This window comes from Triticum dicoccoides, chromosome 5B (assembly GCF_002162155.2).
Source record: "Triticum dicoccoides isolate Atlit2015 ecotype Zavitan chromosome 5B, WEW_v2.0, whole genome shotgun sequence".
Lineage (NCBI taxonomy): Eukaryota > Viridiplantae > Streptophyta > Magnoliopsida > Poales > Poaceae > Triticum > Triticum dicoccoides.
The window spans coordinates 534,297,923-534,314,845 of NC_041389.1; positions in this window are offsets into that span (position 1 = coordinate 534,297,923).

Below are 16,923 nucleotides of genomic sequence, written 5' to 3' on the forward strand. Positions count from 1 at the left end.
CCCAGCCTACACGTCTGTTCAGAAATACTAGTAGAAAAGGACTCGCCGTCGTCTCACTGACATGTTGAAACGGGACCACATGTCAACGAAATATGGTGTGTAATTTCTCGTGCAAAATGCGATCTGGCCGCGTTGGCCTGAGGTGCCGCATTAGTTATCGACCTTTATTTTTTTAACATACAATCTGAATGGATGGCACCAGTGGTCATCACACGTGAGCGGGTATATAGGTGGGCTAGGTGGGCAGGCAGTTGAGCAGGCGGCAACAATCTGAGTGCTAAAAGAGTTGATCCAATGCTTGGTTTTGTTTGGATTTTCCAACTATGACCATTGGATAGAGTGAATCAATGGCTTACATTCAAAGTTATTCTCATACAATAGAATTTTTGATTCAGTTGCTGTGCTGCTACCGTCCAATATTTGCACGTGGTTGTTTCTAGAGTAAAAAAAGGAGGTACTAGTACTTACTGTGGGAAAGGTGAAGTGATGCTTGATTCGCTCGAGCAACTTATTACTCTGGGAATATGGGAGTACCAACGGATTCAAGGAACAGAGAAATGATGGTTGCTTCGTCCGAGCAACTTACTGTGGCAAAGGTGGGGCTCTGTGATTTGGCTGCTCACTAGTCATTACTACTGCAGCGCAACAACCGGGGTGAATCTTTCCCTGCAATTGTGTTGTGCACTCAATATTGCTACATGGCAGGTGGAGCCGGATGAAGGATGTCCAACATGTCGGCGAAACAAAGTTGAATTGTTTCTGGCATTGCTATCAATCCTTCAGGATTTGTTTATATGTACGCATAATTTTAATGAAATTGTACTGTGATGCTATGAAGGTTTCAACTTTGGTTCCCGCAGGAAAAAAAGGTTTCAACTTAGGATTCATGTGTCTTGCCTCAAGATTATCTCATTACAACATTCCATCAAATACAAATGAAACTACCATGGCTGCTAATGCATCTCAATGATTCACAGATTAGCGCCAATATTCATATCACAACTGAAGACAAAGTTGTGAGAAGGTGTACAAATAAAGAAAAATATATAATTGATCGATGATGTTCGTAGGCATGGCTCCATTTCCTTGGCACAGTGTTCATTGCTAGGCAGCTAGTTTCACCCAGCTCTATAGCCAAAAAAGAAGTGTACGGAGGACACCACAATCCGATCATTTTGTGCAGGTCCACTAAAATCGAGTGGACCATCCCTGTTTGCAAAGATATCTATCAGTGTGATTACAATAATAGTGGAACTAGATGATGAAACATAACACACACAAATAGAAGCCGATCACCTCTACAATCTCTCTTTAGGACTAACTTCTTGTTGGAGAAGATTAGGCACGGAGTTGGATGAGGAGGATAGCAAAACCAATCTCCCTTTCTGCAGTCCCACGGAAATGTAAAAATGTTGCCAATGTGACATTTTGGCGGAACTGCACAAAACACTCTTAAGAAAAAAGTGATTTGTGCAGTTCACCAAAAGGTCGCAATAGCAACAAGATGAAAATGGATAGCCCTGTTTGCAAAAGGAGGTGGAAAGGAAACAATTACTGCCCAATAACATGAGTTGAAGACACATACGCCGAAAAAAAAGAAGCATATTCCATGTAATAAGGGAAAGATAGCACATGGTGGTTTATCAAAAATGGTTTGAGGATGAGATTGCAAGATAGAAAGTACGCCGGCCGAGATACGATTTAAGCAAACAACTAAAGAAGATCCACATGCGGCAACCTGGGAAGATGGGCAGTGGAGCAAGGCCGGAGGAAGCTATACCTCGGTGTTGTTGGGATGTTACTAGAAGGGCGCCGGCGGACGGGATCTAGCCATACTACGGCAGCGAGCAAGTGGCAGAGGCCCTACGGCACCGGAGCTTGGTCAAAGAGAACGACGGGTACCACATATCGGGACGTGCTGCCTCAACACCGTCGAATGGAGAGATGATGCACATCCTCCCTTTCCGCCGGTGGACGGGATGCGGCCGGATCACTGACCAACGCTGGGAGAGAGAGGCCACCGCCGCCTTGTGTTAGATGGTGTGACGGGAGACAAACCCATTTTTCCATTTTCCCCATGGCAATTGTTTTATATTTTGTACGTGCCATTGAGGAATATATAACTTTATTTAATACTAATGCGTCAAGTTGAACTTTGCTCCATCTAGGCGTGGTACCCGACCCTCCATTGAGTAAACAACCGCTACGCGTGTCAAATTATCCCGTGGGCTGCCTTCTCATACAGAAATGAACTCCACCGTGTACCCGCGCGAGTGTGGCCGGGAACGAGACGTGAGTACGTGCGTCCTGCGTGCACCTCTTCTTTAGGTGCAGGTACATATGTGGGTGGGTGTGAGAGAGATGGTTTGTGCGAAACAGAGGCAATGTGTTGATGATATCTCACACGGAAAAACGTAACATATGCAATGTGTGTGAAATGGAGTCATGGTCGTGAGATATCGATAGATTTGAAAACATGGATGAAGTGTGTGGCTGCGTGATCGATAAAGAGTGCCATCGAATTTGTGTTTGCCCACGTCAAAGATACAGGGCGGCTGGCCTAGTGGAATTTGAGAGGGCAGAGGTGCAGTTATTCTTGATGGCATGGATACCTACCTACAACGTTCGACTATCGGTGCATGTGGGGGGGAGGGGCAGAGACCGATCGACTACTATATGTGTGGGGAAGGAGGGAGACCTAGCTATGTATTGAGGGGGATCGATTGGCATCCATGGATATGTGTTGCAGAGGAATAAGGTTGGGAGAAAGGCAAAGGTAGAGCGTCGGAGGGTTGGTGGTGGAGTGGCGTCTCACAAATGGTGGGAGAGGCCTGCTAGACAAACGGGCGTAATGCATTTTTTAAGACCAACTTTGACTATTGACAAGATTAATAGTACATGACATGCACAATGTGAAAATTATATCATTGAAAGCTCCTTTCACACACGAATTTAACGGTGTGCTTTGTGTAAGTTGCATGTCATATATTATTGCTCTAATATTTGGTCAAAGTTAGCATCAAAAAACGCATTAGGCCCTATTTAGATGGAAGGAGGGAGTAGCTTTGAATAGCATTTGTATAGTAAAACGGGGCAAGACTCTCTCTTTGTGTGGTGTGAATAGTTTTATTTTTTTCATTTTCTTTTTGGTTGAGGGAAGTGTGAATTGATTTGGTACGTACAAGTACAATATTACACGTTAGGCTTGTCCCTAAAATTCAACCCGCACCTTGTTATATCCCAAAAATTCAGATATCGTGCTCCGAAAACTGGCGCCTTCACAACCCGCGCCTTGCTATCCCAAAATTACAAAGGTGCGAAAACTCCCTCTAGCTGCCAAATCCCGACACGCGAAATCCCCCTTCTAACCCTGAGCCGAAAGGGCCGCTAGTTCAAATCGGTGGGGGATACTTTTGTAACACACCCTACATTTTGGACAAGCGCGTTCCTAAGGCATGGTTCACCCCCTCCCATCGCCTCCTTTTCGCCATTCGAAATCCCAGGCTGCCATAACCTCTCTGCTCCAGCCGCGAAACCCCACCTCCTCCGTCCGACACCTCACCGCTACCCAGCCAGAGCCTCTTCCCCGACGACGTCGTCCACCACAATAGCTCGATGTCCTTCGTACACCTCCCCGGATGAGGATCCGTCGTCCATCTCGTCGTCCGGTCGGTTCAGCCGCCCCGTCCTCCACCTCCAAGGAGCTGCTCCGACGATCACCTCGTCTATCGCGGCTACTCCATCCCCACAGCCCTGCCTTAACCTGCTCCACCGGAACCACAGCATCCTCACTGACTCCTCGGACAAAGTCGAGGCCTACTCGGCGCCACCAAAGAGGTTGTACACTCATCGCATCGCACCTTCTCCTTAACTCGACCTCCCGGCGCCGACGATGTTCCATCCCGCGCCCCCATGGAGCGGCTACCTTGAAGCCGACGCCGCGGGCGACAGCTCCATGGTGGCTCTCCCCCAGTGCAAGGCCCCTTCGGCGGTGGCGTCCATACCAGCCGGATTTGCTGCTATTGCTCCGGCTCTCGCTCGCTCGCGCTGCTGCTGCTACTCCAGCTCTCACTCGATCGCTCGCTCGCCCAACTACTGCTGCTCTGGCTCTCGCTCGATCGCTCACTCTGCTGCTGCTGCTCTCGCCCTTGCTCGTGTCGCTGCTCTGCTCCGATTTAGCTACACTTCAGTTGACTGAATCGACTTTTGGGTCAGTCTATTTTCAGGGGGTGGGGGCCTCGCCGGAGTTAAGTAAGAACCACCCATAGTGGGGAAAGGGGCTCGCCGGAGAGGTACCCTACTATCTATCTTAGGGTTCAGGGTGGGAGCGGGGGTCCTAGAGGGCTGGCAGGGGCAGCGGCGGACCGGCGGTGGGGAGTTGTTTCGGGGCAGTGAGCCGGCGTTGGGGCCGGCGGTTCGGCCGGTGGTGGCTGGCGGCTCAGGGGGGTGCAGGTTGAAGATGAACTGCAGGCCCTCCCTAAACTACATGTCAAGTGCCTCTCTGCTACCATTGTGTTCAGTTTCGACAGTAACATTCAGATTCCACAGTAAATTTCAGTTTCGACAGTTAAGTTTAGAGTCAACATTTTTTACCTCATCTGTTGTAGTCAGTTGGTTTTTGGTGATGTAAATTTTACATATATTTTACATCATCTATTGGAGATGCTATTAGAATCCCACTTGAGATTGATGATGTCTGTCTTGTGCTGCTTCAGCCTTGACGTCTTACGGCTCACCGGAGCTGCTCCAATGACAGAACGATCCATCACAACATAGCAGTGCCCTGGACTCCATCTACAGATTCCTCAGATCTTCCTCCACACCTCCGACAGCCACCTCCGCCTCAACTGCTTCAGCGACCAACCCAATGATGCTGAGGTCGACACGGCTACGACAAAGAGGTTGTACACTTGTTGCATCACTTATTACTATACATTCATGTCGATCCATTAGGGCTATTTTGGTTCAACTAAAAAACATAGCAATAGGGAATTTCCCAATGGCACTCTACTATTCAATTATTCATGCATTTTGTTGAAAGGAATGAAGCAAAACATCCACCTGGACCTACTTTTCAAAATCCTATGCATGAAAACAAGACCAAGTGCATTAGTGGTAGAATAACATTCTAACTATACATGCTTTCATATGGTTTCACTTTATTTTGGCCATGTTTCTTTGCATTCTGCTGCTCTTCCAATTCCTATAAACCAAACACCCAAATTGACAGAAATCCTGTGTTTACAAATGCTCTGTTTACCATGTGCATTCCTATCATATTCCGGTGTTTTTCCTATCCCTGCATTTTTAGAATCATGCAAGCCAAATGAGCCCTTACAGAATTACTTCAGTTACAGGTAGGTGTCGAAGGGAACTTTGAGTAGTTTGTCCTGCTCCTGCCACGATGTTGTCGACCTCACCTGAGCTGCTCCATCGACAGAATCATCCACCAAACCAGACATCATGACTCCTGGCCGTCTTTCACCGCCTCAAATCTCCTTCCCTGTCGCCGGCACCCACCGCAACGGCATCACCATCATCGACTCAACAGATGAACATGAGGAGTACACAGGTCGATAAGAGAGGTCGCACTCTTTTGTATCTGCTTATGTTATGCATTGCTTAAAATTACTTGCTACTTTATCGTCATGTTCACCTGTTGGACTCCAAGTCAGGTCCAAATTAATGTTCAAACTTGAGTTCTAAATTAGTTCTGGGGCACATATCGAGGCAGCAATGAATAGTATGTCTGTCTAATATCTGGTTCACCTAGGGTATGCCTATGTTGTTCATATTGGGTGGGAAACAAATAGTAAAGCAATCATCATCTGTCTTTTTATTAAATTAAAGCAATCATCAGCCTGCTATCATTATTTTTGGATCCATCCACTAGTTGTTACCATCACTCTAAATTTCTGCATGCTCTCCTTACATAATCTCACCATATATTTTTCGTATGCATGTCAGATATTTTACACAATCATGCTGAACATGTAGAGAAAAATAGAAGAGTTTTACGCGGCAATACAATGTCATGCACACATCGCTCCATGGTGGGTTCAATGGCAGACCCTCCCCACCCCTCTCCAGATTGTAATCCAGAGGAAGATATTTGTTCTGAGGCGGATTCAGACGCCGCTGACCACTCCTATTTACCCCCCAAGGTGTTTACTCTACCTTGGCATGATGATGTTAGTCATATCATGCATATGTTGCCTTGCGGTGCCTACTTTTGACATCATATATGTCATCTGCTTAGTTTAGACATGTTCTGTAATGCCACTTGTTTAGTTTCTATATCATATATGGGAATTATGCAGTCTCATGTCTTTTAGCCAGCCATAATATTTGTGAAATGTGCAATGCCATCATGTTTAACCAGGCATCATATATTTGAATGATATCTTGCCCATCCTTTTCTTCATTACATTTCCATTTGTCGACAATGTTTGTAAATTAAACTACTCTTCCTGTGAATTAGCCATTTGGGTGGGAGATGGAAAAATCTGGAGTGAAAACAAGGCCTTCAGAGTAGACAGTGCTACCTGTCGAAGCAGATCTCTTGTTGGGTCCCGATAGCTCCTCAGAGATGGATTCAGAGACAGATGACCAGTCCTATTCCCCCACCGAGGTGTATGCTCTAACTTGGCACGGTTATACTGATCATATCATGCATATGGTGTCTTGCATTGCATAGTTTAAACATCATATACACAATATTCAACACCATGTTCTTAGTTCAGACATCATATTGAATGCCCTCTGTTTAGCATATAAATCATATATGTGAATTAAATGATGCAATCCTAATTACTTAGATAACATGTAGGTGAATTTGGTATGCGATCTTGTTTAGTTATTCATCATATCTTTGAATTATGTTATGCTATGCTATCCAGTTTAGATAGACATCATATATGTGAAATTATGTCATGTTATCCGTTTTAGTTAAACAATATACATGTCAACTATTTCATGCCCTCTTTTTTCCACACTATCTATTGCATCTGTCTCTCATACAATGTCTGTACATTCAACTATGTTTCTTGTTTATCATGCATTTGAATTGAAGCAGGTGATGCCAGTATCTAGTGGACTAAAACACGGTCTTCAAATAAAACAGTGCTACCTCTTGGTGGAGATAGCACCCCGGTTGTACATGCACAATAACCAGCCCTACCACGCATAACCCAAACTCCCGCGGATTGTACCCCTACTGCGATGGACAGAGAACTAGCTTCACCCAATCTAACCCCAACCCCAGCAGATAGTAACCCAATTCCTATTGACACAGCACCATCTCCACCACAGAGCTCCCAAACAAGAGCAGTTAGTAAGGCAGCTCCAGTGCCCAAAGGGCCAGTACTACCACGGTGAACCCCAACTCCACCAGTTAGTACGCCTATTCCTGTGGAGGAAGCACAACCAGCTAGTCGTAGTTTAGCATCTATCGCATTTGATGTTGTTAAATCGTATGTGTGTATCTTCCCATCTTGGAAATATTATACTGAAGATGAAGGAAAATGCCAGTTGCAGGTGTTTGTCCATGAGTTATGTGTAAGTAATGTTATTCATGGCAATTACTTTGCTTTGTCCCATACATCCTACCTCCATCATGGTTATAATACAACAAATTTTCCCATTTTTCTCTATAGAGAAGGACCGATTTGGAAACTCAGGATGAGGTAACCTGTGCTAATACCTCTGCTATCTTCAAGAATGCTTGGTGGCAGTATCGGAATTACCTGAAGAAAACGTACTTCACTGGCAAAGAAACTCATCAAATTCCCTTACGTTCTCCTGAGACACATTTACTGGACGATGACTGGGAACGCCTCGTTCTGTACTGGTCCCGAACCAAGAATGTGGTAAGGTCTATGAGCTCATTTTCTATTTTTAAGTATTATATTCTTGCATCTTATTGTACTCTGTTCATGTAGAACAAGTGCCTAAAACTGAAAAACAATTGTTCTAATTTAAGATTCCATTGCTATCATAGTTCAAAAAAGCGCTAGGCGTTAATTGTGCATTTTGCCATCGCCTTGCGCTTTACTGACCAAAGCGCATGCTTATGCGCAGTTATGTACAGATTAAGCGTAGTTATGTGCAATGTGTTTTGCCAATGCCTAGAACCTAGGCGCGCTTAAGCGCTTGCATAGGCGCGCCTTTTTTAACTATGATTGCTATCGTGCATACTACTTTGCTCTTGTATCACTGTATTTACTCATACAAACTTATTTTTAAATTGAAGGATCCAATCGAAACTCCAATGGCACAACAGGTATGTTCACGCATGTTTCTTTAACAGGTTTGCTCTTATCAATAGCTCTATTGATTTCAATTCAATTGTTTATACAGTTGACTTCTCATATCATGCACATTACTAGCATCACAACAGAGCCAATAGTGTTGTTTTACATGTAGACCCGTGGTACCCATCTGAAATCTTGTTGTGCCATGTAGTTTCACACGCTTTGTATTCTTTCACTGCTGCTTTGTCTTGAACTGATATGATTTGAACCGTGTCTCTATTTTGATTTGGCAAGACAATGCAGTGACCATAGGACATAGATATATGTTTGTTTGATGCTTTTATTATGTACTAGTACTTGGCAATAGAAGACTTGGTAGTTTAATCAAGTCCACCTTACTAATGAACTCGTTCACCAAAATGAGTTTCATATACTAGTACATGCTAAACCTGTTATGTGTCTGCTTGTTTCTTCTTTTGGAATGCTGACAAAATATTGGGGAAGAGTGCCTTATTAAGCAATGGTAAAGGAAGTAATGCAGATAAGGTTCAGGATAGTGAGACATCCTTGTTGGTCTCCAACAAAGCTGACAAAACAGCTAAGGAAGACTATCTTGAAGACAGTGAGACAACCCCAAAGTCTTGTCCTCGTTTAGTGTTCAAGTTACTGGCCACTACCGCTTGCACAAGCTATTCAAACTCACTGTCTGAATCAGTTCGGTTTATTGAGTCTCAACTACAAGCTGAAAGAGATCGATCGGCTATGCTGCGACAAGAAGTGGAAGGACTGCAGAAGTCCCTGGAGAATTCAGATGCATACTTTCTGGTGCAATAGCAAGCGTTGGAGGATTTTAGCGCCAAACAGGACAAAGCTAATAAGCTTGCTAAGCTTATTGCCAGCATGATGGATACCCAGGATAACGTTTCTTGAGCTCTTCTGAAGTTGTTTGAGTTATGCTCTTGTTTTGCTGCCACGTTTATTTGCATTGGTGGCCAATTTTGACGGCCAGTGTATGTAATATGCTGCTTTATTCCCTATATTTGCACTGGTGGCGAACTTTGATGCCCAGTAGATGTAATATGTATAATAGCGGTAATAGCCTAGCATTAATTTCTTGCTTATTTATTTCCTTATTGTCTTGTTTAGTTGTTTGCTTATAGTTACTGTAGTTCTTTTTCTGTGTTTTTCTAGTGGCCACAATAACCTTTTTTCGAAACTAGGCCAAAATAATCATGGCAACACATGGACTGTTGTAACCATGGGCCTCGCGGACCGTATGATCCATGGGCCTTCTACAGGCCATAGGATCCATTGGTCTTCTATACGGGCCGTAGGATCCATGGACCTTCTACGGGCCGTAGGATCCATGGGCCTTCTACGGGCCGTAGGATCCATGGGCCTTCTATGGGTCGTATGATCCATGGGCCTTCTACAGGTCGTACGATCCATGGGCCTTTCACGGGCCGTATGATCCATGGGCCTTCTACGGGGCGTATCATCATTTCGCCAATCATGGGTCGTACTATTCGTGGACCATAACGGGTGTTAATAGGCCGTATTTAATAACTCTATGAAAACAGCCCAACGGGTTTTTTTTACATGAAAACGGCCCAACGTATTAACGAGCCACAAACGGGCCGACTGTAACCACGGGCTGAATTTCGCCCACAAGCAGAAAAAGACAGTAACGGGCCGTAAGTAACCAATTGCTGGAAATGAGCCCAAGAATAAATGGGCCCTGAGAAGGCTGAAAGATAACATAGGCTAGAAATGGCCCAATGGAATAATGGGTCGTTAATGGGTATAAAGTGATACACTGTTCATACGGGCCAGTTTCACCACGGGCCGTTAATGGGCCAAGAGTTACAAAGGGCCTCATATGGGTCGAAATACGTCAAGGGCCATACATGGGCCAGAAGTTAAAACGGGTGTCGGTGTCAAAACCGGCGGATCTCAGGTAGGGGGTCCCGAACTGTGCGTCTAGGCGGATGGTAACAGGAGACGAGGGACACGATGTTTTACCCATGTTCGGGCCCTCTTGATGGAGGTAAAACCCTACGTCCTGCTTGATTGATATTGATATTGTGGATGTTTACAAGAGTGGATCTACCACGAGATCAAGGAGGCTAAACCCTAGAAGCTAGCCTATGGTATGATTGTAAGGGTTGTTGTTGTTCTACGGACTAGAGCCATCCGGTTTATATAGACACCGAAGAGGGCTAGGGTTACATAGAGTCGGTTACAATGGTAGGAGATCTACATATCCGTATCGCCAAGCTTGCCTTCCACGCCAAGGAAAGTCCCATCCGGACACGGGACGAAGTCTTCAATCTTGTATCTTCATAGTCTTGGAGTCCGGTCGATGATAATTCGGCTGATGATGGTAGTCCGGCTATCCGGACACCCCCTAATCCAGGACTCCCTCAGTAGCCCCTGAACCAGGCTTCAATGACGATAAGTCCGGTGCCTATATTGCTTGGCATTGCAAGGCGGGTTCCTCCTCCGAATGATAGAAGATTGTGAACACCAGGATAGTGTCCGGCTCTGCAAAATAAATTCCACATTCCACCGTAGAGAGAATAATATATACACAAGTTCGATCTGCTGACGTTTTTCGCGGCATGACGTCACGCCACTACCAAGCCGTTACTTGAATCATTTTTTACTCTACCACCTCAGCGCATTTAGCGAAGCGGTTTCCTTGGCACGTCTTGTCGAAGCAGAGATCGTGTTCCCCCTTAATCCGGGATTCTCATCAATACGGACGTGGGTAACCCAACCTCGCCCGTCGCCCCGCCCCCTCTATCAAAGGCGAGTCCCAAACAGTCATGAAGACGGCTCTTGGTATTTTCCCTCTTTATAACGGGACCAAGGCTCGTTTCTTTTCTTCAATCCTCCATCGAATCCTCTCGCCGCTCCAAGTTCCAGCACCTAGAGCTCCAGATTCGAGCGCTTCGGACCTTCAACGATGTCCGATTCCGACCTCCAGGGCCGGTGGATGCCCTCCTCCATCACGGAGGAGGACGTGCTAAAGCTGCGGGAGGCCAAGTACCTGGCTTATGAGATTTCGCACAGGTTGCCTGCCGAAGGGCAGGCCATCCCCACCCCTGAGCCCGGCGAGTATCTCGTTTTTGTATCCCACCTCCATCGGGGTTTAGGCTTCCTGATGGATCCTTTTGTGAGAGGGCTCGTGTTTTACTATGGGTTGGAATTCCACGATTTGGCTCCGGAGTCCATCCTCCATATTTCCGCATTTATTGTCGTCTATGAAGCCTTCCTCCGCGTCGCCCCTCACTTTGGCCTGTGGCTGAAGACCTTCAATGTGGCGCCGAAGATGATCGAGGGGCGTCAAGCGGAGTGCGGCGGGGCGGCCATAAGTAGGAGGGCCGATGCCCCGTGGCCCGCTGGCTCCTTCCAAGAGGAGCTCGGCCTGTGGCAGCAAGAGTGGTTCTATATTACCGTTCCGAGGGCCGCAGACAAAAGCCGCCGCCCTTATTCCGCCCGGGACCTCCACGATGGTTGATGTCGTGGGTCACCCAAGGGCTCAACTGGGGGCCGTCAAAGGACGTGCCCCTGCTGCAGGGCCGGATTCGAGATCTCCAAACGAGGGAGGTTGATATGGTGGTGGTAATGCAGGTTATGCTGATTAGGCGTCTTCCGCCCTGCAAATGTCGCCCTCTCCGGCTGTGGGAGTTCAATCTGGAGGGCCCACGGATTCTTCAACACTTCATGGGTATGACACCCCTGGAGATGTACAAATTATTCTTCGGATCGCAAGAGGCGTGTCCGAAATTGACCAAGGATGCTGGCCTAAGCTGCAATCGCCCGGATACTCAAGTAAGTAGTTTCAAGTCCGGACATACCGTTTGTTTGCCTTTCAATGATTCGCCTTATGACCAACTTCCTTCTAAATAGGAGTGGATAGCGGAAGCAAAATTGATATGGTGTCCGGCCCCCCTCCCCGAGACCGTGCCGGATTCCATGCTGGTCCGGATGCTTGAGGTTGCGCCTCCAGAGGAAGGCGAAGGGGAAAGTAGGAAAGCTACTGCCTCGCCTAAGGAGGCTCTTGAAAGAGGGGGGGTCGAGAATCCCTCCCTCCAAGGGGAGAAGAGGACTGCCTCCGAGGACCCGGGGGCAAAAGCCCCTAAACGGGGGAAGAAAACTTCACCAGAGGGCCCTGCGTCCGGGGAGGCCCCGGCCGCACAATCTCCCTTTGAGAATCATCCCTCCAACGAGCCATAAGTAGAAAGAAAGGAGTTTTATAATAAGGGACATCCTTATTTGTGCTTCTGAGGATAACTAAAGTTTTTACCTTGTAGTTCGGATCTCCATCCTTCGCAGATAAGCTCGTCTTCGGGGGACCTTTGTCCGGAGATGATGGAGAGCGAGACGCCTCCCTCCGGGGCGCCGTCGGATAGGGCGGACGAGCCTGAAGTGTCGTCACGGAGGGAGCCCCCTGGTTTGGTAAAGCCGGATAGTTCGGCGCTAACTGGTGTACGGCTGAAGGATCTGCTTGAGAAGGCGTCTATCTCAGAAGATCACCACGCATTGATGAGCATGGTGATTGAAAGGATTTCGTCCGCCGAAGGCGGGTTGCATAATGCCGTCAGGAGTTTGCTGGCGGGGTTTGAGGTACGTAAAAATGACACACCTTTTAACATTTTTGCATATAGAATGCGCCCTGTATAGATAGTAGCCCCTGAGACTCGGTAGGTTGTCGAAATCGACAGCGTGCCGAGGATCAAAATCGCAGGTTTAAATTTCCGCCGTGCTGATGCAGGTGGCGGGTCGTCCGGGGGCCAGCCGGACTGATGGAGTTGCTGAACTAAAGCGGCAACTCGCTGTTGCGGATGAGGACATCACGCTGGTCAACAGGCGACTTGATGAGTCGCAAGGTAAGTGTTTCTGTGCGGTCACTTGGTAAGGGAGCCGAAGCCAGCTCCTTACAACATGTGTGTGAAATGCAGATAGTGCCGCTGCTGTGGAGAGCCTTCGGGCCGAACTTGCTCAAGCCAAGGAGCAGGCCAGAAGAAGTAATGCGGCAGCCTCGAGGGCGGCCGAGGAGTTAGCGGCCGAAAGGTCGCACACTGCCGGAGCAGGGAAGAGATGGCCGAAATGGCCATGAAGTTAAAAGATGCTACCGACCGCAATGAGGCTCTTGGGAAGGAGCGCCTAGCGGGGCAAGAAGACCTGGAGAAGGCCACCGCCGAAGCCAAGGATGCCCGCTCTGCAATGCGGGCTATAAAGGAAGAGCTAGCTGGCAAGCCTTTTCTGCTGCGCCGAAGGTTTACGGATCCAAAGTATGCTCAGCTGGGCCAACTGTGGGGTCCAGAGGACCCTTATATGGACTTAGAAGCAAGTGCGGCGGATGCCGTTGTGCATTTTCGAAGCCAGAAGCATCACAAGACGGAAGAGCTGTTTTGGTCTCAATTCCATAGTCTGGAGTGTTCACTTCCGCTGACCGACCGTTTGGCCGAGTGGGCTGAGCTAAATAGGTTGTCCGGGCTTGCTATGAAGGATATAGTGACCCATGTCTGGCCGGATAGGCCCGAGCCGAAGAGTTACTTTGGCTTATTGCAGCGATTTCTTGGAGCGGTGCCGCATATTAAGGCGATGAAGCGGTCGGCCTGCATAGAAGGTGCGCGGATGGCACTCGCCCGTGTGAAGACACATTGGACAGAGATGGATGCCACCGCTGTTGCGACCCAGGGTTCGGATGATAACCGGTTACCCGCCGAGCACTATTTTGGCGAAGTGCTGCGTGGTGCTCGTGTAATAGAGTCGCAGTGCTCAAAAAATGTTACGTTCGAATGAACGTTTTTATGATGTAAAACAAAATTTATGATGTAAGCGCCTTTTATACTTGTGCGTTCAAGTAATAGAATATCTCCTATGCGTCCGTTCATGTATACTTGTGTATAACCTGAAAGATGGTAGTCGTCGGCTTCAGCCCCCACGCACAAGGTGCGGGGGTGTTCGCAAAAAATACCGTGTTTTCACACTTAATCCGACGTCTCGGTCCTGTAAAGGAGGTGGTAGCGTAGCAAATGAGGCAACCGGACTATAATGCTTTATCACTTTCACTTAGCCATGGAGTTCGAGGGTGGGTGTCACGCCCAATATGCGATACTATCCTAAAGAGACTCGAAGGTCCCACCAAGGATAGAACCGCATATTGAAACGCTTTTGCAAGGTGGATATCATTACATCAACATTACATAATAGATGGGGATACATACATAAGGCGTACAATGCCACATGAATACAACATCTCAATACATCAAAGCATCATCCGACTATGGATGAATCACAAACAGAAACTCAAACGACATCCACCCTGCTAGCCCAGGCTGCCGACCTGGAACCTATCCCCTGATCGAAGAAGCAGAAGAAGAACTCAACCCAAGCAAGCATCGCTCTCGCGTCATGATCATCGCATAAACCTGTACCTGCAACTGTTGTTGTAGTAATCTGTGAGCCATGAGGACTCAGCAATCCCATTACCATGGGTATCAAGACTAGCAAAGCTTAAAGGTAAAGGGAGGGGTAAAGTGGTGAGGCTGCAGCAGCGACTAAGCGTATATGGTGGCTAACATACGCAAATAAGAGCGAGAAGAGAAGCAAAGGAACGGTCGTCAACTAGCAATGATCAAGAAGTGATCCTGAACTCCTACTTACGTCAAACATAACCCAGAAACCGTGTTCCCTTCCCGGACTCCGCCAAGAAGAGACCATCACGGCTACACACGCGGTTGATGGTTTTGTGACACTCCTATCGGGATTTGTCGGCACATCGGTCGGCTTTGCTGGTCTTGTTTTACCATTGTCGAAATGTCTTGTAAACCGGGATTCCGAGTCTGATCGGGTCTTCCTGGGAGAAGGTCTATTCCTTCGTTGATCGCGAGAGCTTGTCATGGGCTAAGTTGGGACACCCCTGCAGGGTATAATCTTTCGAAAGACGTGCCTGCGGTTATAGGCAGATGGGAATTTCTTAATGTCCGGTTGTAGATAACTTGACACCGGATACGAATTAAAACGCATCAACCGCGTGTGTAGCCGTGATGGTCTCTTCTCGGCGGAGTCCGGGAAGGGAACACGGTTTCTAGGTTATGTTTGACGTAAGTAGGAGTTTAGGATCACTTCTTGATCATTGCTAGTTGACGACCGTTCCTTTGCTTCTCTTCTCGCTCTTATTTGCGTATGTTAGCCACCATATACGCTTAGTCGCTGCTGCAGCCTCACCACTTTACCCCTGCTGCAGCCTCACCACTTTACCCCTCCCTTTACCTTTAAGCTTTGCTAGTCTTGATACCCATGGTAATGGGATTGCTGAGTCCTCGTGGCTCACAGATTACTACAACAACAGTTGCAGGTACAGGTTTATGCGATGATCATGACGCGAGAGCGATGCTTGCTTGGGTTGAGTTCTTCTTCTACTTCTTCGATCAGGGGATAGGTTCCAGGTCGGCAGCCTGGGCTAGCAGGGTGGATGTCGTTTGAGTTTCTGTTTGTGATTCATCCATAGTCGGATGATGCTTTGATGTATTGAGATGTTGTATTCATGTGGCATTGTACGCCTTATGTATGTATCCCCATCTATTATGTAATGTTGATGTAATGATATCCACCTTGCAAAAGCGTTTCAATATGCGGTTCTATCCTTGGTGGGACCTTCGAGTCTCTTTAGGATAGTATCGCATATTGGGCGTGACAGTGGGGCTACGACATAGCCCCTGGAGGCACCGCGCTCTCCAAATTTGGGGCGCGTATGTGCCTGACCGGGAAACAGCCCTTCGTCAAAGCGGAGGAATTCTAAACATTCCCATGGTCGATCGAGTGGTTGACCAGTCTCTCGCTGTATCATGACAGTCAGTTTTCGGCTTTCTCTACTGAGGTGCTCGCCCAGCCGAACTGGGGCACAATCGCAGTAGTTCTCCTGGTGCCGCGTTAGCCGATGATACGGAATGTAAGGCAGCAAAACACAGGAGCCGGGCAAACCCAACATTTGACCAAAGACATGATTCGGAGCTGATGCATATAAGGCCTAACTCGAGACGCCGAACACTCCCAAAGGTGTTCGGTCTTTACAATGGCGGGCAAAACAATGCCCTAAGCCCCTTGTGTCCAGGTACGGGCAAGTTCTTCTGGCACGGCCGATGCCAAAACGCCAGTCTCCACTCTGGTTATAATGAGAAACCAGGGGATTATAGCAACAAGAGACAGTAAGAAAGGTTTATGTAGGGTCTTAGTCTGAAAAGAGTCCTTGCAACGGGTCCCTACTGCACGTCTGCGCCTGTGTCTCCGTTGTGTCGTATCCTGGACGGGTGTGCACGCTGTTCATCTGTAAAAAGAGAGGAACTTAGTTTGAAAAGAAATCGTGCGAGAAAGTGCATAAAAAATTGAAATATAGATTAATAAAGCTGAGCCTATGCTAGCTCATCATGGCTTATATGTACAAACCCTTGTGAAGGGGTGTGTGGCTAGGTAGCCCCTAGCTTATTTATTCCGGACTCGTCCAGCCGTGTCCGGGGTCTCAGGCGACCTTTTAATGAAATGATGCCACGTGGACCGGGCATTTTAAGCGTAAGAGATGCGTAATGTGGTATTGCATTGAAGCGGACGAAAGCTTCCCGTCCCCGTGATGCTTGATAGCTACTTTTAAATGGGGCGA